Consider the following 25,157-nt stretch of genomic DNA (forward strand, 5'->3'; position numbering starts at 1 on the left):
CAACCTAATTTCCAATTACTTCCCTGGAACATTCACTCCAACAAGGTACATCTAATTTTTAATTCGATTCCAACTTCCTGTATAAACTGCACACTCTCCATCGTTTAGCTCAATTTTTAAGCAGTTCACCGAAAGAAGTACTTTTACGATTTTTGTAACTGTGATTGAAAAATCTGGAAGAAGCAGTTACGATTAATCGTGGCTGCAGAGGTTTCAATTTCTCATGTTATAGAACAATTACACACGTGCAAATGCGTTTATTTGATGACTTTTCGAGAAAGCTGTCTGACTACTTCAAAGACTGCTATAGATAAATTTGGAACGAATAATTTTAACCTACGGTAAAATCCCAATTTTCATGATTTCTGCAAAGTAGCTACAAAGGTTTGAAGGTTCAAAAATGAAAACTAAATAAAAGAATCTGTACAAGAACATTCCAAGAGAAGTTTTACTAATTTCAACAATTTTTGACAATAATCTGGTATGTGCACTTCGTATCCACTCTTATTAACTCCCATCCCTAATTTTCTCCATTTAATTTCTCCCTTGACGTCACACTGGCTCAATGCAAGAAAATCAAACTGATACAAAAAAATCAAAAATTGAAAGAATGAAAAGAATGAAGAAAATTGAAATGGAATGAAACTTTCAAATAAAATATGACAAGTTTACATCGAAGACAAAGTGTACAATAAAATATTCGTTGAGAATCAGTGAAAGAAAGTGTCAGCTCGAGGACGAGGGTTCAATTAGAAATGGAATTACCATTTTTGGCGATAATTGACAGTAGCCATGAAAGTCTGAGCTGTTTAGTGGAAGACCTGGGACTGGTTTTGGGCAGTTTTCGTAGCGACAAGGGACCCTGTGGAAGTTCCAGGACAAAATCCCTGGTTTTCGAGTGCCAGCAGGTACCCAGGGCTCTATTCACGCTTCCAAAATATTTGGGTCGGCCATTTGACAGGTTGTAGAGGCTGGTTATGGGTTTCGGGGTGGTCAAGGACCAAATTCATTATTTTACGACGGTGCCGCTCCCTCGCCCCCTCGGGCCTGACGACTATTTTCGCGCCTTTTTTTCGACCGGAGCCCGGCTACATTTTTACGATCTCATTCAGGTGTCAAACTTTCCAATTAACGGAACAGGACGCCGGGAACAATGAGTCGGCGAATTCGAGGTTTTGCACGTTCACGCCAGTGTTCCGCCTCGGACGGAAGGAAACGGAGCCGAAAAGTCGTTCTTTCGTTCTTTGAGAAACTGTATTCCGTGCTCTACTTGCTTCGCTCATACGTTAACAAACTCATTTAGCGCGTCGAAGTTAATGTCTCGCCCCTTATGCCACGAAGAAGACTTTTTCTTTCCCAGAATCGATTCTCAAAACGTGTAACCCTTTGAGGACAAAAATTCACGGATATAATTTATCAAGTGTTCACTCAACACTGCCCCTTTTAACGCTGACCTTGCCTAGCTCAAAATGTGAATACGTTGTTTTATAAAAATTAATCTAATCTATTTAGTTTCTCACAATTTAAACACTGTGTGCATGAATGAGAAAATAGATACATAAAAAGTGCTCGTCTGCGAAAGATACAAATATTTTCTTCATTGACCATGCATCTAGAGGAAAAGAAAAATGAGCACCAATTTTTTTGTGATTCGAATAGTCAAACGATTTCGTCGACATGCGTGCTCGAAGGATTAGGTTACAATTTCTCGAGATCGCTCACCGGTATCCCTATCGATTCAGCTGGAAGAACGCGAGACGAGATCGATCATTAGGAGCGGAAATTAGGAACACGGATATCTGGTATAGCGAACGAAAGAACCTGCGAACTCCCCGGGCAGCGATTTACATAATAATTTACGAGAAAGAGAAGGAATAAAATTTCTGAGAAAAGAAAGCTCGAAGTTTTCAATTGACAAACTTTTATGGGGAACAACTTCCACGGAACGGCAGAGCCGTGTCTTATTTACTTTTGTAACACGCTTTCTTTAACGGATTTAGCTTTACACCCGGCATGCCGTTAAACTCTGTAATTTATAACTTAGTGTTTGTTTAGGTGTTCGCAATTTATAACGTAATAGACCGACGAGCGGCAGTTCGACGAAGACCTACCGGGGTTTATTTTCAGAATTTCGGTATTCTGTCAGCGATGTAGCATTTCACGGGAATATTGCGCGGATGGGATAATAAATTGGCAACTGATAACGGTATGCTAATGGGGGAGGATTGAATATTGCAGATGGACTAATCACTGGGAAAATCATTTTTATTCCGAAATTACAGGTCAATTTACAGACAACTGTGATTACGAGCACAGAACTGACGCACAGAAAATTAAGATTGAAACAAAATTGCATTCCGTTAAATCCTGCATTGTACGAATTTTTGGGCGAGTTTGATCACTTTTCTGTTACTATATCGAAGACCATCATTTTCAAGAGAATTCCAAAAATCTCCAAACACAGTAATACAGGTTAACAATGTTTAAGAGAAATTCTGGCTCCTCCAATTTTCAAATGTCGCCTGTTTCGTGGAGAATGTAGCTTTCGCTGGATTAGGTTGATGGTAATACGAGTTAGCTAATTTTAATGGACACCTTCAGACGCCATTTATTAGGAGGCTCGTCTGCTAGGGCCCCGTACAACTAGATCACTCTAAGCTCGCGTGCATACTCTACGGCCACGGGCGAAACAACGCGGGTCAAAGCTGGCAAACCAAAATAACCCCCGAGACGAGATATTACAGCCGCGGGAATACTTTATTGCACCGCGTCCACGCCAGAGCAAATTACGCTATCGATAGTGTCGCTAGGGCAGCTAGCCACTCGTCAGAAATAGAGCAGAACCGTACGAGCCGCGTGGACTAGCGCGCGGTCAAACATCCGCAATATCGTTGAATATTCATGAATCCCCGGTTGATCGATACCAAACATGAGCATTATCGTTAAAATAATTCTATATTACACCATAAATTCTTGCGACGCATAAGTTACCCTAGTCCCCGGTAAACGTCGAATAAATTACGCCAATGATACAAGCTCTACACCCATTAACCTTCGCGTTCGGTTCGTTAATTAAAACCAGACTGTACTTAGCGAACCTATAAAATAAATTGCACATAAATTACGCAATATCGGTTTATTTAGATAACTCGCCGAGCAATCTAAACGAGAAACGTTCGCGCTAAATATGACCGTTTTTAACAGTTCTTCGAATTAATTTCCATTAATGAATTTTTTTTTTTGAATCGATAGACTTATCTGCTGGAATTGCGATTTTAATCGTGAATTATGCACATCACGAGTTTAGAAAATTTGTAGTGGATTGGACAAAGATTAATACAATCAATGTACAACTAATCGAGCCACAAATGGTCTACGGCCGTTTAAAAATAAATACGAAACAGCCATTACCATTGTAAACAAGATAGAAAATTTCTCTCACGCTCAATCCGTCCCAAGCGCATGAATGCCAGATGTTTCATAGATTTTGCAAAAGAGAATTAATTATCTAGCATTTCCTCGGTTGGTGCATCGTACAAACTGGCCGGCAAGATGCAATTTACACCCGCATCAACCGGAGAACGATCGGGCGTTAAATAATTCATGCACGGTACGTTCAGTTATCGACACATTAATTATTGAAACGACAGAAAGCTTCCTCGGGCGTCAATTTTTGTCGCGCGGCACGGCAATTTTCCGATAAAGGTCGTATCGATGGGAATTTCAGCGTGTCAAAGAAGGAGCCCAGCTATCGTTCCACGAGCCGCGGCGTCGAACATTTCTATAACCGACGTCGTCGTTGCTCTAACTATCGTGCGTCAGCGTCCCATATTCCTCGGGCCGTTCCTGTTCCCCGGATCGGCTGGTTCCCAGGCGAGAATAGAAACAACGTTAAATAACCGGGCAAATAAGCGCTCGATACGCGAGCCTAACGCGCGGATGCGAACATCGAATCAGCGGTAACCACCCCCTCCCCCACCCGTTTCGTTTCTACCCTCCAGGAGATTAATGGCGAGGCGGATAGAGGCAATTTCGAGGCTGACGGGGATCGCATGCGAATTTCCTTCGGATTTTTCTCGGGATCTTCGTGGATCCAGTTCCGAAAACGGAGAAAATAGAAAAAGAACGCCGGGCGCAACGATGTCGAATCGTTAGCTCGGTGTGTGGCGCAAGGGACGATCGCCGGTCAGTCGAGAAATTGTAAGCTTGCTGCTCGATAAGGAGCCAATTACATTTTACCCGATGCTATCATTCCGCCACCAGCCGCGATAGCGCCGGCAAACTAATTGGCCGCGGCAGAAAGGAGATTCAGCGGCGATAGCCGTGCGAATTACAGAAAAGAAAGGAAGCACAGAGAGAAACAGAGAAAGATAGAGGGGGAGAAAGTACCCTGTTAGAGGACAGGGGCGGAGGAGGCAAGGAATATCAGTTCTCTAGTTTCGTTGTCCTATCTCCGGCGCGCATAATCGCTGGCGAAAAGAAAGCCTAGCGAGCGCAATTTCAAAGTTCGAGGCTCGTTTGGCGGGCTGCCAGCGCTCACGTAACTAACTACTTGTTTTGCCAACGGTGCTGCTTGCCTCCCCCGCGACTACCTAGCCTCGACCCCAACTATCTGTCTCTCTCCTTTCCTCTTTCCTTCTCTCTCTCTGCCTCTGTTTCTCCGAGCCTGGTTCAGCCAGCCGGTTGATCCTCGATTTTCGAAAAAGGTTAACACCTCGACCACCGCGGATGGATCACCATTCGACCACGTGCACGCCGACGGACGCGCCTGCGTGCCCCAGCCTCGAGACCTTACACGGAAATTTCTTCTCTCAGTCTTCCCGTGCCCACCAGTTGGCACGATAGCCCGACGACCGATTGGCAAAACGTTCCGCGAGCCAACCGCCGCGGACACTGGATCCGCCAGGTTCGCGAGGGTTCAGGAACCCGGACCCGGACCTGCCTGACACTTGTCACTGCGAGCAGACACCTGGGAAACCAGTCTGTCTCTATGCTAGACTCGACTCGTCGACGTTCTATCTTTCTCTAATTAGCGGGTGACGTTATCAGTGACTGGACTATTACCGATTTTTCCGAGATAAAGTGGGACGAGATATAGCGCGGGTCAGTCGGTGATGATCGCTTACCTGGATCCACGGCATGCGTGTAGACTGTGCTCCTGGGGGCCACGTTAATATCCCTTCGGGCCGGTGGAGGCTGCCCGCGGGCATGCAACAACAAAACAAAACACTAATCCGCACAATTCCCGGCGATCGGCACACCTCGAAACGATACACAAAATTCTCTCTGACCCGGCGATCGTGATCCCGATGATCACCGCCGGTCGATCGTTGCGCTGGCCTGAGCTAGAGCAGGTCCAGCGTAGCGGTCAGCTGTCACCGGTCCAGACACCCCTCTGTCAATGGAACACGTCAACTATCGTGTTGGGCTGTACTGCTTCACCGCGGTGGTAAGACGTGACCTGTCACTGTCACCGACGCAGCCGGCCGTGCTCGAGGAGAGAGAGACAGAGAGAGAGAGAGAGGGAGAGAGAGACAGAGAGAGAGAGAGAGAGACTTTCAGTGGCCGAAAGCCCGCGTCTTCCACGTCGAATTATTGATCTTAACCCTGCGCTTCTGGTACCGCGAGTCTAACTGCTGCGATGCCGCAGGGTTGATCCACGGCGGCGGTTAGTCCTGTCCTCCGGGGGCTGCGATGCGGGCAGAGCCTCTGTCCCATAGGTGCTATCCAAGGTGGCCTCTGGCCATGACAGTCAACAGTCCCATGCCACTGTGCTCTGGCCTCGGAGCCAGTCGGAGAGGATGCTTGCTGCTGCTGCTGCTGGGAGACACCGGAGTAGGGTAGAGAGACGACAACACACAAACTGACAAAGCACAACCTGTCACTCGGACGATCGAGAGGAGATAGCACTGTTGCCCCGGTTGTTCGGGGAGGGGTGAGAAGGGGCGTTGATCGCGAGTCGCTACGCTGTCGAAAGCGCTGTCAAAAGAAGAGGGCTGTGAATATCGGCCGCGGACGCGAGCACACCGCGCGACACTCGGAACCCGTACGAGCCACGACACGAACCGCACGGCACGACGGCAGACGAGCGAGTGGGGCTTTCGGGCTTTCCCCCACCATGCTGCGAGCCGTGCAGCGGAGCAGAGAGAGCGCGACGAGGGCCAGAGCGGATAGGCTGCGAGCCACGGTTGCAGAGACGGGGTGGGACGCGTGCGGGGCGCGCCGCGGAAAGGTGAAAGAAGGGGTAACGTTCGCGACGGTGGTGGGGACTCGACGAGCGGTGAGGTTGCGGGAGGAGGGGGCGCCGTGCCGCACACCGATCCACGGAAAGGGCGAACGGAGTGGGGGAAGGATAGATGGACGTCAGGGGCGTGAGTGAAGGAGGGGCATCGATATCGCCCCTCTTTCGCCCTACCTCGACGGTGCAGGCAGCGCGGCTCCACACTCCACGCGACTTTGCGAGTGAAACATTTCGCGGGTTTCGCGGACGCTGGGCGTGGGATGGGGTTCCGCCGGCCGGAGGGGGAATGGAAGGGAAACGTAGTGAGGGAAGACAACAGTATTCCCGTTAATTGAACGACTCTCGTAGAGAACGAGAGGGGTGGCGGCAAGATGAGGAGGCCGGGGACGCAGGGGGGCAGGATTACTCGCAGTAATTACTTATTTTTATTACGCTCCGCCTCTCTGCTTTCCCCCACCTCCCTCTCGCCCCCACCCGCTTTCGACTCACTGTATCCGTGTTCCACGACGACGAGGACGAAGACGACCAAGACGACGATGACGATGTCGACAACGAGAATGATGACGAGGACAGCTGAACTGCGAGTCGTTTGCGATGGTCAGTGTTATTAAGCTACCGCCTCCATCTTTCATTTTCTTCTTCCTCGTGACTGTGTCGACCGGCGGAACAGCCTTCTCCCCCGTGCACCCGGCGTTTATTCGGAGATCGAGAGTTCGACTGCTCTCGCGAATCACACTCTTCCTCCCCCCCCCCTCCAGTTGTGTCCCTTTCGGCGACACGGATTCCTGAATGTTCCGGGGAACGGTCGCCGCGGTAACCGTGCAAGTGAAAGAACACTTTCAGCTAATTGAACGACCGCGGTCCCCGGGAATCCAGAATGGTGGCCGATTACTTCCAGTAATTACTTATTTTTATTACTTTCAGCCTCTTTGCCCCGCCCCCTCCCCCGCGGGCGTCGCGTCGCTCGCGCGACGTCACTTATCGCTGGCCAACCACGAGCACCCGTGGCTCCCCACGGAACAGACGATATTTCGTCCCAGATGTCTTTGATACGTATCAACCGTAACGCTGGCGGTATGAAACGCGCGGATTTCCATTGCGTCGGCGACCAGTTTATCGCCGACGACCAAGCGGACCCCAACAGACGTCCAACGGGCCCTCTTCGTCGCTTCGTGCCTTCTTACCTCGTTCCTGTTGATCTTGCTCGATGAAACACGAACACCTGCCACAGGTAAATGGACAATTCTTCTTTGCCAAGTTAGACTCGAGACAATCTCGGCCGGTATTGATTGCACCGAGACGCGTCCACGCGTCTGTCACTTCCGATCGATCGTTTCCTGTCGCAACTTTGGCCAACACGTTTTTGGTTGATCGTTGATCATTGCAAGGGCATCTCGGTGGCTGTTACAATTTCCTTGTCACATTTTGTTTCACCTTACCGAGTACAGTGAATTCTCGATGTGCATATGTCAACAACACGTGTTATGTTTACAGACCTTGGCGTCCGAGGCCTCGCGCCCCTCACGGCTCTTCCCTCAATTATACCCAGCGGTGGTGGGGATAATTCCGCGACGTTTATCATCCAGGCCTTGGCGACGTATATAGAGGAATCACTGTATTTGAAATCGTCATTGTTCCGCGTTAACCTTGAAGGTACAGATGCAAGTGTAACTTATGGGACCGGTAGACCTTGAGATCCGAATAGACTCAACATCAGTACACCCTACTGTGACTCCGATAGATATTTTACTATTAATTACAGAAGATCAGATTATTGCGATGCGTTGTCGTGTATTATTGTTCGCTTTTTAGAATTTGACGGTTGCCAGGGAAAATATCAAAATGTCTGAATCATCGAGAGATTGCTGTAAGATCTGTAATATCACATAACGTCGAGCACACAGAAGCAAACTGACAATCCATCGTCGTCCCCGAAGGGTTAATCCTTGAATGTACTGTTACGCTGCAGCTGTCCCACGCAAGTTTAAATTAATAATTCTCGAACATGTGTTCCTGCTGTTGGAAAATTGAATTAATCTAAGCTAGATTGATTTCTCAACTATCTGGGTCATACGAAACTGTATCCAAATACAGCGAAGGGCGAGTTTGGATGATAGAAGCTCGCTAACTACGCAGAATATGCGTTCATATACCAAATAGTAGCTTGGGCTGTAGTTCGTATAACAGAGGTTCGGTTAAGAGTTCGTTTATACGAGGTTCGGCATTAATTGTCACGTATAGACGAGGTTCTACCGTATTACGATGGAATTGGATATTTAATCGAAAGCTTTGGCAAAGAACATTTGAATTATTGATAGCAATGTCGCCCTTCGTATTTCTTTCCTCAGCAGAAAAAGTCCGGCAGCAAGAAGAACAAGTATTGAGATCAACTGGACCTGTTCCAGAGATGAAGACTCGACCTTGTTCAGAACAGTGCCGTGGAATTCGTTCCAAACAGAGATTAACACGTGAAATAGGAGTTCATTCTTAACCAATTTTTGGATATCAGTGGAACAGGACGTCCGTTACGTAAGTAGAAAACGAATGTATCGATCGGACAACTGGAAACAATCGTTGATCGTCGGAGGAGATCGTACTTTTCAGCGGAAACTTGCCGTGCTGGTAATGCAAGTAGAATAAGACATTTCTACACGGGCAGAAGTGGAGCAATTACTCAGTAGATTAAGACAATTGCTTTAGACTACTTCAAACCGACTACAATATTAAGCCCTGGAACGCTGTAGAACAGAAGATTCTCAACAGAAACAGTCGACCTTCGCGATATCAGTAAAATAGGAATTATTTGCATTTTTAAAAGTAGAAAAATTCGTTCATAAGTCGGACAATCGGAATTAAAATTATTTACATGTGAGAGTAGAAAAATTCATTGGTAGGTCAGACAATCAGTGGAACTGGAAATGCTCGTACACGAAAGTAGAAAAATCCACTCGTAGACCAGACAATCGGTAGAAACAAAAGTATTCGTACCCATAAGTAGAAACGTTCTTTTATAGGTCAGACAATCTACACTATAATCCCCAACCTTCGCCCCAACGATAAAGTTGACGTTTCCCGATTACAACAAAGGGATGAAGCTCGAAAAGCAATTAAGCCCCCGAGACTGAAAGCAACCGCACGAAACGTCATACATCCAATTTTTGTCAAAATTGAGATACGTGTTTTTCTACCAACGTCGAAATAAAATACAGAAGTTGTTAAAACACGACGTCCCTGCACGCCACAGATAAAATTGAAGATTGGATGACATAAAAACTGTGAATTTACTGCGCTATATCAGCTTACACATCTCATGCTTGGACTTCGACGATTTGTTTCTGTTAAACCGAGCAACTTATTTTTCTACAATTTTGCAGACTTACTTACACACGCGTGGACTATTCTAAATTTTCATAGGTTGCAGTAATTATTCGCCACAGATGCGCGAAACCAGACACCGAAGCCATTTAAAGTGGAAACAAGAAACAGTTCTTCATTAACCGCGTTGTGCTCAAATTCTGCACGCTGGGGAACGAGAGAAAATATTTTTTTACATAATCGCATCAATCTAGAGATAGACTGGTTTTATCAACATTTCAATATTCTAACCGTACGAAAAATGATATACGATGGGGAATACAGTTTTTCGCGACTGCACGGTTAATTATCCTCGTTCCGAGTTACTTTTACCTGACGACGCAGCGATCACGGAGTATCGTACAACTTGAGTACCCCGTGCCACCCGAAAGGCATCCGGTAACTGTGATTGCAGCTGACAAGTGTCACCGTTAAGGACCATCGATCAACAGTTCGCGCGAATCAACGGTCCAGAAGCGGGACAGCATTCTTCCATCCCCGATGAACGCTCGTTTCATGGAACGTCGGGCTTCAGTCAGCTCCCATCTAATCCAATTGGCCCGCGGGTCTTCGTTTTTCCTATCGCGGGACTTACTTTTACGATCTTACACGAAAGACTCCCAGCGACACGCTCCTCGATTTCCGATTTGCTCGACACGCGAAACTCGAAGCCACGCGTGTCTCGAATCGAACATCCGCGAGCTGATTCGCGCGTCGCGACACCTGAACCGGCACGCAGCTAATTCAATCTTCGATTCGCTTGTTGCGGACCAAATTAACGCTCTCTTGTCCCTCGCAATTTTCGCGGGAAACATCCGCTTTTTCCTCAAAAAAATTGCAAAACTCAATACGTCATTCTTGTACATTCGTAAATTGATACAAAAAGGATAGGTTGAAGGACGTTGAATGAGAAAACGTCCTCGGCATAAAAATCGAGGCAACACCCGTCCGATGGGGCAATATTAATTGCAAATCGGTTGGAACATTATTTTTCGGTCAGCGGCGTGCCGTTCAAAGCGGCCGCGCGCTGGCAATAAAATTCTTTTTGTTAGCCTAGCGAGATCGTTAGCGACAAAGCGACTCCGTGGAGCGCAGTCGCGAAAAAAATCGTAAGGCGACGGGTTAAGATCGTTCAGGATCGAAGCGTGTAACTCGTTACAGGTCGACGACCAATTACACCTCCCCTGGCTTGCGGCCACTTTTCATTTGCTCGTTTTGTTTGCGGGTAAACAAAGGAGAGCACGGGCGGAAATCGCAGCGAACGACAGACGAGGGGCCGGCGAGGAGGGAGGGGAAGGAGGATGGTGTACCCCCTCCCCTCCTCCCCCGCTCGTAGAAGTGCTGCCGGACTCGTTTATCCCGTTTAATTCGTTTAATTATTCCATTATTAATTACTTCATTAATTACGATCGCGCTCTACTTATTCCGCGACGGGCGCGTATTACGGGGATTTCGGGAGGGCCGGAGGGGTGACGGGACCGGATCGTCATAATGCACTTTTAATAATTAACGCGGTAAATAGTAACGCGAATGAATTATTTCGCCTCGTGTTCGAAATGATTGAAATCGTCGACGCGCGCGCGGGCTCGTTCCTTCGAATCGCGCATCGATCCGCGTTTCCGTCGATCTCTCGTGAAAGCTCCTCGCTCGCGTGACTCTATGCATTGTTGTCAAAAAAGTCTTTCCACGTGAACATTTAATGTTAACGTGTTTATCGAAGTTCGCGAAACAATTCTCCAATTTTTACGATTTGAGCCGTGAACCAGAGGAGCTTGAACCAATAGCGTGCGTTAATGATATCATTTTTACAGAAACTTGTGTGCTGATACTTTGCTGATGTGTTCCTTATTTTTCTTTAATACTTGGAATTCTAATGGTCTTTTACAAACGTAGAATTGTATCATTTCGGAAGAAAATGAAGAACTTTATTTACTTGACTCATTTCATGTACATGATTGTCAACAGATGATCTACGGGTGTCTAAAATACGATTTCCCTTATTTTACGAATTAGAGGTAACAAAAATTTCATATCTTCGCAACATGTAAACAGCATGCGAAAATTCTGAACACTCTTACCATTCGGAGAAGGGAGAACAATGAAAATTATTAGACAACTTGTTACGTCTTAGAAATTAATGAACGAGCCTTGAAATTGTTATACAAAAGAAGACATTATACTTCAGTGCTTTTATCTTTAAATGCTTGTATACTTTGTAGAATACTGAAGAGTGCGACAGCAGTTGCGCAAATTTTCTTTGATTTTGATTAGAATATGACGTCGAATAAACTACTTAACACTAGAACTACCGAGCGATAAATGCGACTGACGTATATTGCTTTGTAACAGTGACAAGACTGTGCCCATTCAGACTTCATACAACTTTTATTGTAATATGTGCTTCAATGAAGAGGTTCATTAAAAAATTTCCTATGAAAACATTTTTACAATTTCAGTAATTAGGAACCATTTATTGTGACTGGTCCGATAGTTCTAGTGTTAATTTAGAATGAATGAATTTAAAAATACAAAGTATCAAGTACATTTCACATACTCTGGTCTGAATATTGTCACAGGCTTTCAGCATAGAAAATTGTAAGGACCATAAAGATAACGGTCGAAAGGAGTCGCTTAAATTTCGCGCCTTAACAAAAGCGAGTCGGCAAGCACCTGTCGAACGGCCAGTGTCCACCGACAAGACAAAGATGATCGAGAACCGACGAGGACGATCATCGTGCCGGAACGGGCGAAATGTTTATCGCCCGGAAGCGTCGCAGCGAACATTTCGAATATGTTTTACAGCGGCGCGTCGCGAAACAAAACGCGGTTTCTCGTATTTCGCGGTGGCCGTTAGTCGAAATTCTAATTTCACGCGGCGGGATATTTTATGCTTCGGCGTTTTTTCGCGGCGGTGGTTCGAGAACAGAAACGATCGCACACCGCGCGTTCGCGTTCTCTCTTTCGCCTTTGGTTCGTCTATTATTATTATTATCGTTTCTGCTCGCGTTTCAGCCCATAAACAACGCGGTTGCACAATGCCCGGGAACAATGCCGCGCGACTGATTGATCCTTAACTTTTAAAGTGACTTTCCGCGGGGGACCACGCGGCTCCTCGATCGTTGGTATCGATCCCCCGGTCCGCCGGTTTAGCCGGATGCATTTTCAATTTGCATATCGTAGAAACCCTCCCTCCCCCTCCCTTGCCCGTGTCAACGAACAACCCGGTGTATCGAAGTTTCGCGGGCATTGTCGCGCGCGAACCCGCCCGCGGCCGCACAATGAACGTTTATTCTGTAAACGTCTCTGTTATTTGCTCGCTGTAATTCACGGCTACAGATTTTATATTGTCCGACATGGAGTTTATCGCGCCCCTCCCCACCTCCGAATTACGCCCCCTGTTTGCTGTCGCGATTTTCAGCGCTTCGGACTTGCGGTTTTAGGGAAACTTGAAACGTAGACGCACAAGCCTAAGAATCGAGCGTGCACGACTGCCTCGCTGATGCTCATAAAAGTTGCACGCGATCGGAACAACTTATTTATCAGGTTGTCACATCAATTAGTTCAGTGGAAAGCATAAATTGTTCGAATGTTATTGATTCATCGTAAATGGACACACCTGTAATTGAAGAGACGTAAAACGTGAGAGTTGAATGTTCTGAACACATTGGCTGTCGCACTAATGCCCATAAAAGTCACACAAAATCGGAAAAAATGATTCATTAGGTTGCCACATGAATTAGTTCTGTGGAAAGCGTGAAAGTGCTGTCATTCTCATACAGTAGACTATCGTGCAATGTAACGTGATCGAGAGAATTGTTTAAAAAGACCGTGTTCAGGTATTTTATGTGGCGGTAAATGTACAATGTTTGTATAATGAACTGTTTAAGAAGACTGCTACCACGGAATATGAACACAGTGAATTCTCGATATATGTCAACAACACGGGTCCTGCCAGGTTCGTGTATCGCCCAGGAGACATACCCCGCGGTGGTGGGGATAATTCCGCGACGTTAATCATACAGGCCTTGGCGACATATATGTAGAAATCACTGTATACAGTCTCTGTAAATAATTTTTTGATCTCGGGAGTCCAGCGTAATTGTAATAAGTCAAAAATAATGTAGCATAATGTTTAAATTTTCGTAATTACGGTTCCAAATCCACAATCTAGTCATGTAATGATCAAAAATGGTCACCAGCAGAAGCTTTTTGCCGACTCGACAGTAATGTGGCGCAAGTTGGCCCGCTCGTAGGCAAATGGAGTAGAAAAAGAGAATAATGAGGGAAGAATGACAATCGGGGGAACTCGCAGGACATCTGACTATACTCGGCGGCTCATCGGGAAGTTCGAAGACAATCCTCGGCCGGCCTCTCTTTCCGCCGGGAATTTTATCCTTATTGGATTACGAAGAAACAATCCTAAGTCCTCCTAACGAGTCCTCCGTGTCGCAGGATATCGGTGGTACTCGCGATAGATATCCTAATGCCTCCTGACAAGCGTGCCGGTCCTTAGCCGGTCGGCACCTTTCCGAGCTATCCGGTGCAATTATCCGAAACCACGGTGAGCCTGGTCGTGTTATTCTTTTTTTTTCTCTCTCTCCTCTCTGCCCCTCTTTCCACCGTAACCACCGGCTCTCCTGATCAAGATCCTTTCCAGGGATTCGCCTATTGTCTTCGGCGAAAGGGACTACGCCGTCCGGGGTCCTTCGGTTACTTCGCCAGGCTGCTTTATTGTTTTCTTGCTGGTTGATGCAAGCGCTGATAAAAGTTTTGACAAGTACGGTGTGGATCCACAAAGATCCGAAAAAGATCCTTGCACTGTCCCTTCCCCTTAGGCGGCTACCTTTCCTATCTTGCTGTTTAATGTTTGTCGTCACGAATCTCACTCAATATTAAATACACAAGTGGTTCGTACCTTTTTTAACGACACAAGTAATTGTACTAATAAAATTGCAATGAGGGTACAGGCAAAATTTTTGTATTATCCTCTCCCAATAAGTGAAACCGAGGTCGTATTTAAGAATTTATTACAGGAGAACCAAACGACGTAGACTAAAAAAGCTTGATACAATATATTCCGACATGATTCAACAATGCATACAAATTTTTGCAGCATCCTGCATTTAATAGTGTTTAGTACAGAAGCAACTGGCTGACCTGCTGTCGGAGAGACCTGTAAGACGCACTGCTCTCCATAAGATGATCGAAAACTAAAAAACCGAAAAAGATTTTCGAGCCGTACGAGATCAGGATGGTTTCATGGGTCCCGCCGATCAAGATGGCCACCTGGCCGATCCCTTCTCACCCCCAACAAGACCTGGAACCGCAATAAACACGTGCGCGACATCCGCTAGTCGTTCGCGGCTCGATTCTTTTCCCGCAAACTTCCGAAGATCATTACGAGAGCGGCGAAGGGCGCGCGAGCCTCGTAAACCCTCGTCGTAAAAATCGCCAAAATACACGCACCTTACATGGTAGCGTCGCGTAGGCGGGTGTCATATCCCTGTAAAATCATTGCCACTAAAAATCACGGGTTCCCGCCGGAAATTTACAACGGTCATAGCGGCGCGCGCGTCTCTGCCACGAATTTTCTTTTTCTTCGGGGCACGGGCTCTCGGGAACCGGGCCCCACCCCCCTTCTTTTCACCCGAGACCAGTCACCCCTCTCCCCGCCGATTCGCGAAACACCATATTTTTACCGTATTTGCATTCCGGCCACCAATAAACGAACGGCGCGACTGCCCGCGGTGTTACCTTCGACTTTCGCGCGCAATTTATTCCGGCGCGTCTCGTTTTCGCTGCCACCGCCGTTCCGAAATCCGAAAACCTCGACAATGTCCACGGACGCGTGCTTTCTCGGCGGGTATTAACGATCGGGAAGCATATTTCATATTTTAGTCGGATTGCACACGATCGGCTTTCTTTTTTAATCTTTCTTGTGCTGTGGAATTTTGACTCGTTAAGGGTAGGATTAAAGCAGTATCATGTTGCTTTGACTCTTTCGAGGTTCTGTACGAATCTTTTTATTTTAGTCATTTCTTGCACTGCTTCGGTAATATCCTCTTTAACGCGTTGACTGCCACGTCACCCATACGTGGATGACGGAATTATTGGTCCAGGTTTTAAAATGAATTTTTACGTTAATATATGCATCGTACCAAATTTTATTAGTCTTTTAAAATGCAAGAAAGTTGCGAGACTACTCAATACCATACATTTAATTTTTTTCCATTCTTATTTCATTGAATAACTTCCTTTGATTTTATGAAATTTTTGAGGTTTCTAGTTTGGCAGTCAAAGTGTTAAAAATCGTGAACCTAGTGGGAAGTTCGATTTTTGTAGCCGAACAAGCGTTTAATTGTATGAGAAATATCGTTGGACGTCTTTGAGGAAGAAATGCGAAGAGAAAAACAAAAAAAAAAATAGGAAAAAAATGATAGAGAGCAATCGTGTTCGTGTAGGGGAATGTTTGGCGGTAAAATTCCCTGCATTGCTTCTCATTCGATCGTTCATCCGATAGTTCGCAAGAGAACCACCTGTGAAGGAGAAAGAGAGAGAGAGAGAGAGAGAGAGAGAGAGAGAGAGAGAGAGAGAGAGAGAGAGAAAGTATCTCCGGAGTTACCGAATCCAAAGTTTTCCGTAAATGTATTGACTGTGGCGGCAAGAATGCAAGCAGACGACGCTAGTTCCAACGTAAACAATCAGACAACGTCAGGACCGATTCTGTTTCGCAGCTGAAACGAATACACGGCGAATCGATAAGGTAAAAGGAGATATGAATTCCCCGTCTATTATCTTCCGAGCAAAAGAAAGAACATCTCGTTCCGAAGCGGGCGTCGACGTCGAAATTATGCGGCATCGAAAGCAAAATCCAAGGCTGACTCGAGTCAACGGTGGACCGGCGGCGGCTGCTGAAAAATCGACGCCGAGTATGGTTTCGCTGGTTGTTTACTCTCTCTCTCTCTCTTTCTTCTCAGTTTCAAATTAGGGATGCTTTCTATTTGCCTGACGTTCGCCACGCCCCGTGGCAGCTCCTACGGTAGCAGCCTGTTCGAATTCCAAACTGACCTGTCCGCTGAGCAACCAGTTGCCTTGGCGTGGGGTCGCACGTCCACTTCGAAAAATCCACCGACGATACCTGACTGCAAGCCACTGCCCCCGAAACCCAGAAATCGGGGCCACTGTCATCGGAGAAATTAGTATTTACCCGTGCCGTCGAGCCCTGCCACTCCCGAGACGTCCGCGAACATTTTTGAACCGGAAACATCACTCGGAAACACCTTTCGCTTCTTTAGAAAGCTTAAACGTGACTGATACGAGCTACACAATTTTTTTGCCATTTTTTTACTTGTTCTCAACTTGAAGGTAATATTAAAATCCTGTACTGGTATGCCGGAGGTGCTCGTAACGCGAGAACAATTTTTTGGACACCGGTTTCTGCAACTATCTTTCAAAATAATTGAAAAGATGCTTCTTTCGAATATTTGGTTTTGTTAGCTTCAAAATGCTTGATAGTATATTTACAAATTTTTGTAGAATTGCTTAAATGTGATCGTTTGCACATGCAATGCCTTTGATACTACACAGTTCTTCGATGAACAATTTAAAAATAATCATGGTACATTAACTCTAAACCTACCACGGTCAAAGTGGCCGGTTTTCTGTTTCACAATTATGGAAATAATAGAAACGTTTTCATAGAAAATTACTGAATTGACATCTTAATATTGTAATGAAAATCGTACAAAGTTGAAGTAAATTCAATCTTCTCCCTTCTATAAGACGTCTCACATGTTTACTGCTTGATAGGTTTACTGTTAAGTTTCCCAGTGTGTACTTACAATAAATATTTTTTCGGAGCGTGTCACCGAATGAGCAAGCGACGGAAAACGTTTTGGCAAACTGCAATATTAAATTTTAGAATCGACTAATTAAATCAACTGAACCATCAACGTTCAAACAGTACATCAACAACTACCAACATGGTGCCAAAAGTTCACTAGAAAGTTCACCAAAAAGTGTCTATGAACGTAAGGAAATTTTTCGAAAACTGTGTATTTGGATCAAAAATCCCGGTCGACAAAATGGAATGTTAAACAATAAAAAGAGCGTACAGAATTGGACACCGTCGCTCCCCACGGGTGAAAAAGGTAACAGAACAGTGTGTTTCGGCTGTTAGAGTGTGGGAGGGTGATAGACGGTGCTCGAAGGATCACTGGGATCGCACAAAAAGCCTTAACGACAGGAAAATTGATCAGAATTAATGAATACGGAGGACCCACGGAGCGGGGCGCGGCGGGTCGAGGAGAAAAGCGTGCGCGGGGGGTGGGAGAAAGACGCGGACGGTTCTGCACGGTTTTGCACAGGCTCGGCGTAGGGAAGGCCAACGGGAATATTGAAAAGCGGTCCTACGAACGCGATCAAGAGGGCCAATTACCCTGGGGAGAGGGGGTAGTTACCCTCCCCCGCGTGGTACGTGCATCGAACGTATTTTATCTACGTGCCTTACGCGAATACTCGAGGCGCACTCGAGCCACCGCGAGTGCTCGCATACGAGCGGCGCATTCGAACGCTCGCCCGTGAATTTACCTGCTCGTTCGTTCGTTCGTATGTTCCGTATATTCGTATGTTAGTACGTTCGTTCGAGGAGCCCAGATACACATAATGCCCCGACTAGCTAGCTACGTATGCTCCGCAGCCCTATTGTACGGATCGCGACCCCGTTAGGGGGAGGCCGAAGCAGTTGAGGGCGACCACTGTCGCTGCGAACATTTATCCGATCAAATTTCCTCCGAGATCATTTTTACCAAGAAGAGAATTTTCCAAACCCCTTACCCTGCGCGAGTACGGCTTGTAACGAACGAAACCGTTCCGCCACTCGAGCACCTGCCCCGTGGATCGTTTACAAACCATTGGGGACCAAATTTCTCGATGCTGGATCCCAAATATCCTATGCAGAGAAGAGAACCTTGGGCCGCTGTGGTAATCGCGGATTTTTGTAACTTCAACCCCTTTGCTGTTGATGGTGCCGTTCAACTGAGACGTTAATCCCTGAATATTCTAAACGAAGTGAACGGAGAAGCAAAGATTTCTTTTTGTAAGATTAATCCCTGGCACCGTTTCACAATTACAGTGATTAATAGACTGTGGATCTTCACGCAAAATAACATTTTTCGAAGTCAATTGCAAGATACAGGAGCTGTATAAACATTTATTTCTTCCCTTGGTAACTTCGACAAGTTGTCAATAGACTGCGGATTTTATGCTTTTATGACAAAAATGGGCAAGCTCAATTTAAATGAGTGGACATATTAAAAAGATCTAAGAGCACCGGCGTATTGGTTTCAGCTTAATAAAATAAAATAAAAAAATAAATAAATAAATAATAAAATAAAAATCCGCTTAAAAATCCGTTATCAATAATATAATCGTATTTTTATAATTGTCTGATATTTTCGTTGCTTCGAGCGTCACTTACGCATAAAAACCAGCTTCAGTATAATCGAATAATCTCAACGTTAAGCCAACTCGTCTGATGTAGATTGTACCTATACTATTTTCCACAGACAGACGCGCACAGGAAGACGTCGTAGCACGACGGGGGCGAGTCCAGTTAATTAATCGACGGCCCATTCACCGGATGTTTACGAGGGCCATTGTAATTTCCAGATGAAAACAAAATGGAGGGCCCTGGGTGAAAAGGATCGGGCTCGCGCGCGGCCCGTCGGAGATTAAATTGGCCAGTGGCGCAATCTTTACGGGGCACAAGGGGGAGAGGGCACTGAAATCTTAATTCGAGCCTCCCCTCCTCTCCTCCGAGACCGTGCCCGCCATTTCAAAAGCGAAGCTCGTTTTCACGAGAACCTTACGATTGTTGTTCCGCCGCGTAGCACGGCCGCTTACAAACACGTTACACACACAGTTAGGTAATTATATTTACCTTCGCAGTTTTATTATTTACGGCCCGTGAGCCGGATGGCTTGTTCGCCACCCCTACGCGCCCCCTCTCGCCCCTTCTCGCCCGCTTTTGCCCCCTCGCTCTCTTAAATAGGCCGAGTCTCACCCCCCCCCCTTCAACCCCGCAACGCTGATCAATCACGCGACCCCGCGTTTACCAGTCGATGATTATCGAGCAAATATTGCCCGGCGACCGATAACGATCTACAGGTGCTTCTCGCGGCCTTCTTCCGAAGCACGATCCAGAGGGAGATACGCGTTCGCCCATGGATCCTGCGATCTTTGTTCATTCGGTACCACCCGATCGGTTTTCGATGAGCCGATCCTTTTTAGCTTGTTGGAACCACCCCTTCCATATTTCGACTCACCCTGTAGTCAAATATCACTTAATATTGCTTTAAACAACGGCTAAACACAATGAGTTTTAGTCTATTCGTTTTTGGATAAATAAAATCAATGAAGAACGATTCATTTCAGACGGGAACGTTGACTAACTGACCCTGCCTAAAATAGCATTGGAAGCATTGGATTTTATGCGTTCGAGAAAAATTAATAGGTGTAATTTGAAACAGAAGATTAAAAGAATTTGAAAACCTCAACGTATTGTTCCCAGCTAGTGGTAACTAAACAGAGAAATAAACTTCTGTTTTCCTATGTCCTGCAATTAAGAGAATTTTTATTTTGTAATTTTCGTAATTTCTTACGATGTTCCTCAGTATGAAAATTCTTTCATTTTCTGGCGAACAGAAGAGATTGGAAAGATCAATTGTTGAAGCGATTCGATAAATGGAAAAAGTCCGCGATCGAGCAGAAAAATAATGAAATCGGGAACATTTTCCGGAGAGCGTAAACGGCCAGGGAATCGACAGGCCGGATTAATTCGAAAATGAACCTCGTAAAGGTTAAAGTGCTTAACGAAGTTCGGTATCAATGCAGCCCGTTAGCTAAGTGCGCGGCTGCCGCGCTGTTTTCAAGATCAAAGGGTTAGGTTAATTAAACGCTTTCTTTACGGGGGCCTCTGTTGCTCCCGAGCTCACCTGCTAAATCTGTTTTGCGAAGTACCGATACCAACGACGACGACGACGACGACGACGACGAAGCATCACCATCAAACCCCCAACCCCCCACCATGCACACAATTCCGCGATCGATCCTCGCGAATTTGCTCCACGCTCGCATCTACGCGGGGTTCGATTATAATTGGAGTTCGCGGGGTCGGCGACGTGTCGTCTCAGAAATGGATTTTTTCACGATCGAAATATAGATGTAACTTTCTCTACCTCGATTTCCGAATCCATTTTTCTGCCGGGCAGAGGCGCAGAATTTTTGAAACGAGGATACGCGAAACTAATTTAAAAAGTTCATTTAATTATGTGCCTTTCGTTCCCGGCCGATGATTCGATAACTTTTTCTCACGCCCTTAATTAGCAGAATTTATTGCTGGCACGAACTGTCCGGGAATAATGGAATGTTTATGATTGTTGGAAATAATCGATTCGCGAACTCTGCTGTTTGCGAAATTGTGTTCGTTTCTCTACAACAGCGAATAAGAATGGCAAGACATTCGGAATTCGAATCATTTTTACTGGCGCATTTAACTAACAATATGGAGAAAATACCGACACAATTCATTCGTCTTCTTTTGCAGGAAAATTTGTTAGAAAATTGATAGACTAATGTTCAATGTCCATAAGAATTGATTAGAATCCTTATTTGATATCGTCCTCTAAGTTCAATCTTCAGTTTCATACATTTTTATGGATTTGTTTGTATTACTTGGAAACAATAAAAATTTATTTCCTGTATTAGAATTTCTATCAACGAAAATAAAATTCCTATTAAATCTCTTTTTAAATATTTTCCAATACTGAGTTCTAGAAGACAAAGAATGTTAGGAAATGCGCAAAATACAAAATCAACACATCACTCAAATTATCTATGTAATTCTATGTATATAACTGTCTAATACAAGCGGATAAAAATGTCAGAAAATCGATAAGTGACCTACAGAAATTTTTACAATTTTTACGATTTGTCTGTATGACTTGGAAACAATACAGATTTATTTCCTCTAATAGAGTTTCTATCAACGAAAATAAAATTCCTATTAAATCTCTTTCTAAATATTTTCCATCGGGTTCTAGAAGACAACGAATGTTAGTAAATGCGCAAAATGCAAAATCTACTCATTACTCAAATTATCTATTTAATTCTATGTATATAACTGTTTAATACAAGCGGATAAAAATGTCACAAAATCGATAAGTAATCAACGGACATTTTTACAATTTATCGTTTCTGCAAACAAGCTTTAAGACTCTAAAGCAGGCGAGAGACGGCAGAGATCCGCGTCGAGATTGATCAGAGCACATTAGCCCATTGTTCGTCGAAAATTCGCGCGCGGGATAAATGCATAAAGAGCCGCGTTCCGCAGACAAGTGCATAAAGGGGTTGTTTCGCGATCGTTAAAACGAGAGCCCGACGATTTTAAGGTTTCCCAGTCTCTCAAACTATTTGCCGGCCGCGGAACGATCCCGTTCTTTTCCACGGACAGCGGTGCGAAGCGACGAATGAAATTGTTATTCTGCAATTGGCACTCAAGGATCGTGCTCGGATTGGCTGTATTAAAATATCGCACGATCTCAACGCGCAATCGTGTCGAAGGTTAGTACTGCCGCGCCGGCACCCCGTTACAACGACGACAGAACGGGCGGGCTATAGAAAAGTAACGCAACATATGCGTCGGGGTTTCGACGTTAAAACCGCGCCGCGATGATGACGATAACGATAATAAAGAGATGGCGGTGAAGGGGGTGGCCCGTGAAACGCGAAACCACCCCCGCGAAACAACGCCGAGGGTGTCGCGGTTGCAAAAAGAAAGAAAGGACAGCTTTTGCGCTGGAACCTGCGCTGAAAACTCCGCCATTGGTTGTAGTTTGCGGCTTTCGCGAGGGACATAATTTTGGATAATTCGTTTAACATTTTGTGCGAATGTTTTGTCCTTTGTACAGCCTTTTGTGCCATTATTTTTCTTCTAATGCATTTATACATACTCTTTTCTCGAACTTTCTGTTCCATTTTGTGTACGCTTTATTGTTGTTTTACGAAGGATTTTTCTTGTAAAGCGTTTAAACATATTTCTTTTTCCATGAAACATTGTGTTGTATGTTTTATGCTTTCGTAAGGAATATGGCCATTTTATGCGATCGATCTTCTTATAAACGGTGTATAAAAATGTTTCCATGGAACATTCTGCTCTATGTCCTATTTATTTATATACGATCATTTTATACCTGTCTTCAAAAACATTCTGTACTGTGACTCATTCTGTTGTTCAGAATGAGATGTTTGAAAAGTAAAATAGGGGTGCATTATAGCAAGAAGTGATTCTGTAAAATTGTTATAGAATTGGTTGAAAAAATATTCGCACTTAGCATTTATAAAAGTTTCAATTTTTCCTATAAAATGTGCAATCTATAAAGTAGATTAAATCACAATTTACAATGCCGTAGCCCAGAATTAAGACTTCTGTAGTTAATACAGTACTAAAATTTCTTTCACACGGTACACTTAAAAATTTACTGTTACACAGGGACTATAATTTGTAAAAAGATCGATGTGGTCGCAATAGGATAACGTACAAAAGAACCGTGCTGCACTTAATAAAAAATAAAATGTTACAGTAATTTTTTCACTTGCACGACAGATCGTACGACTTGTTAACGTACATGCGCACATACGAGATCTTAGGTGGACAGTGAAAGAAATGTTAATAAGCGAACAATAGACCGAAAATCCCGGCAGAAAACTGCACGGAAGTGGGGCGTGTGTGTCGAGGGTGGTTTTCGAGGGTGGAAACGTGTCGAGCCATTCGGCGACGTAGGACGATAGCGGAACACGTCGGAAACAATGCTCTGACACCGCGTACGTAATACAATATTGCGAATGGTTACGCGTATCATTATCTGCCGGCCGTTATCGTGCCGTGCCGGCACACTTCGCGCGGGAACTGAAAGAACGATTTCACGGTGCGACGCTCCGCCGTGTCTGTCGGTACCTGCGCCCGGTCCCTGTTTCGCGTATTATCACCGAGCAGCTCGTAAAGATGGTGGGATCCGTTAAAGCCCAATGAAATTGGGGTAGTTCCGCGAGAGGAGGAAAAAAAAAATCGGCGAGCTGAAAACGCCGCGCACTGAATCGCCGTGCCGCGTCAGAATCCGATGCTGTATCTCTGTGTCATATTTTTCTGCTAGAACCGGGATCACCTGAACCAGATAAGCTTTGTCTGCAATTCACAGCCACTGTTTCCTGTTGCTTCGTATTGCAACTATAGCGGAAAGCATCGGAACTATTTCTGATTGGTAGATCATCCCTCGAATCGCTAACGCTAACTTGAAATGTGAAATAATCCTATTTATTCTAAGCTCGAACCTTGCTGGCATCAACGTTTTCTCTTTCCTGGAATATTTTCTCCTTAAACTGTCTATCTATTGCTCCCGTATATTTTATTTCTCCTAATACACGATCAATGTTTTCTTCTGTCTAAAACGTTCGTCTGAGAATGTCGAACTTTTAACAGATGTCATTTTCGAAAGCAAGATAAATTTCCTGGAATCCCATAGATCGTGGCTGGGAAGCACTTTAAAAAAATGTACGAGATGAATCGATGTCGCGAGTCGACGACGCGTGTCCCAGGACGCAGACACCGGAACGTGGAATTCGCCTGAAAAACTCGCATGCAGTCAGAGAGGCAAGGATGATTCCGAAAAAGTCAGTATCCCGCCGGATTAATGAAGCGTCTCGTTGATCCGGAGGCTGACCGCTCGTGCTATTTATTCGATTACCGAGAGCGGCCCCGTGATTGGTAGAGGTGGAGGCCAATGAAATTCCCATACAATATCGCCCCATGTCTTTCACAGTCCGATGAACTTTGACAATCGGCCGGTTCGGCATTGAAAGGGAACGCGGTCAATTTGAGCCAAACGATCGCTGACAGGCAGAACTCTGACCGCACCGGATCCCTCTAAAAACCTCGAAAACGTCGAATAATGCTCTTAAAGACCGTGACAGCCATTCTTTCATTCGAGGAGGCCGCGTTTCTACCAGGTGTGCGCGCCACGGTTTCTCTATGGGAAAGCGTGCACTCTCCGGGGAAAATCGTGGACACCGTGAGAGAGATCCTTTAATGGCCTAACTGCGTCTCTATCCGCTGACTGCTTTGTCGGGGCTAACTGTGCTTTGGGTCCTCGAATAATCCGCTGAGAATTTTCAACGTGCTTTCGAGACACAACCGGTACGAAAGTCGAAGAAACCTGGGCATTTTTGTGCAAATTTTTGCTTTTTACAATTTTGTATCTTGCTCTGTTCCAACTTGGATGAAGCTTTAATTCAGAGAAAATTCAGTGAAACCACCCTTGCTAGACTCTAGGATAAAAATAAAATATTCTTTACCGAAACAAGTCACAGATGATTGTACCATTTTGTTTAACGTGTGACCCACCTGACACAGATTCCAGACCCCAAGGGGACTGAATTAAAGAGTTGGGTGGTAATGACATGGGATGGAAAAGGAAGGGTTACCAGCTGGGAAAAGTTAAGATAAGGG

This window comes from Halictus rubicundus, chromosome 4 (assembly GCF_050948215.1).
Source record: "Halictus rubicundus isolate RS-2024b chromosome 4, iyHalRubi1_principal, whole genome shotgun sequence".
Classification (NCBI taxonomy): domain Eukaryota; kingdom Metazoa; phylum Arthropoda; class Insecta; order Hymenoptera; family Halictidae; genus Halictus; species Halictus rubicundus.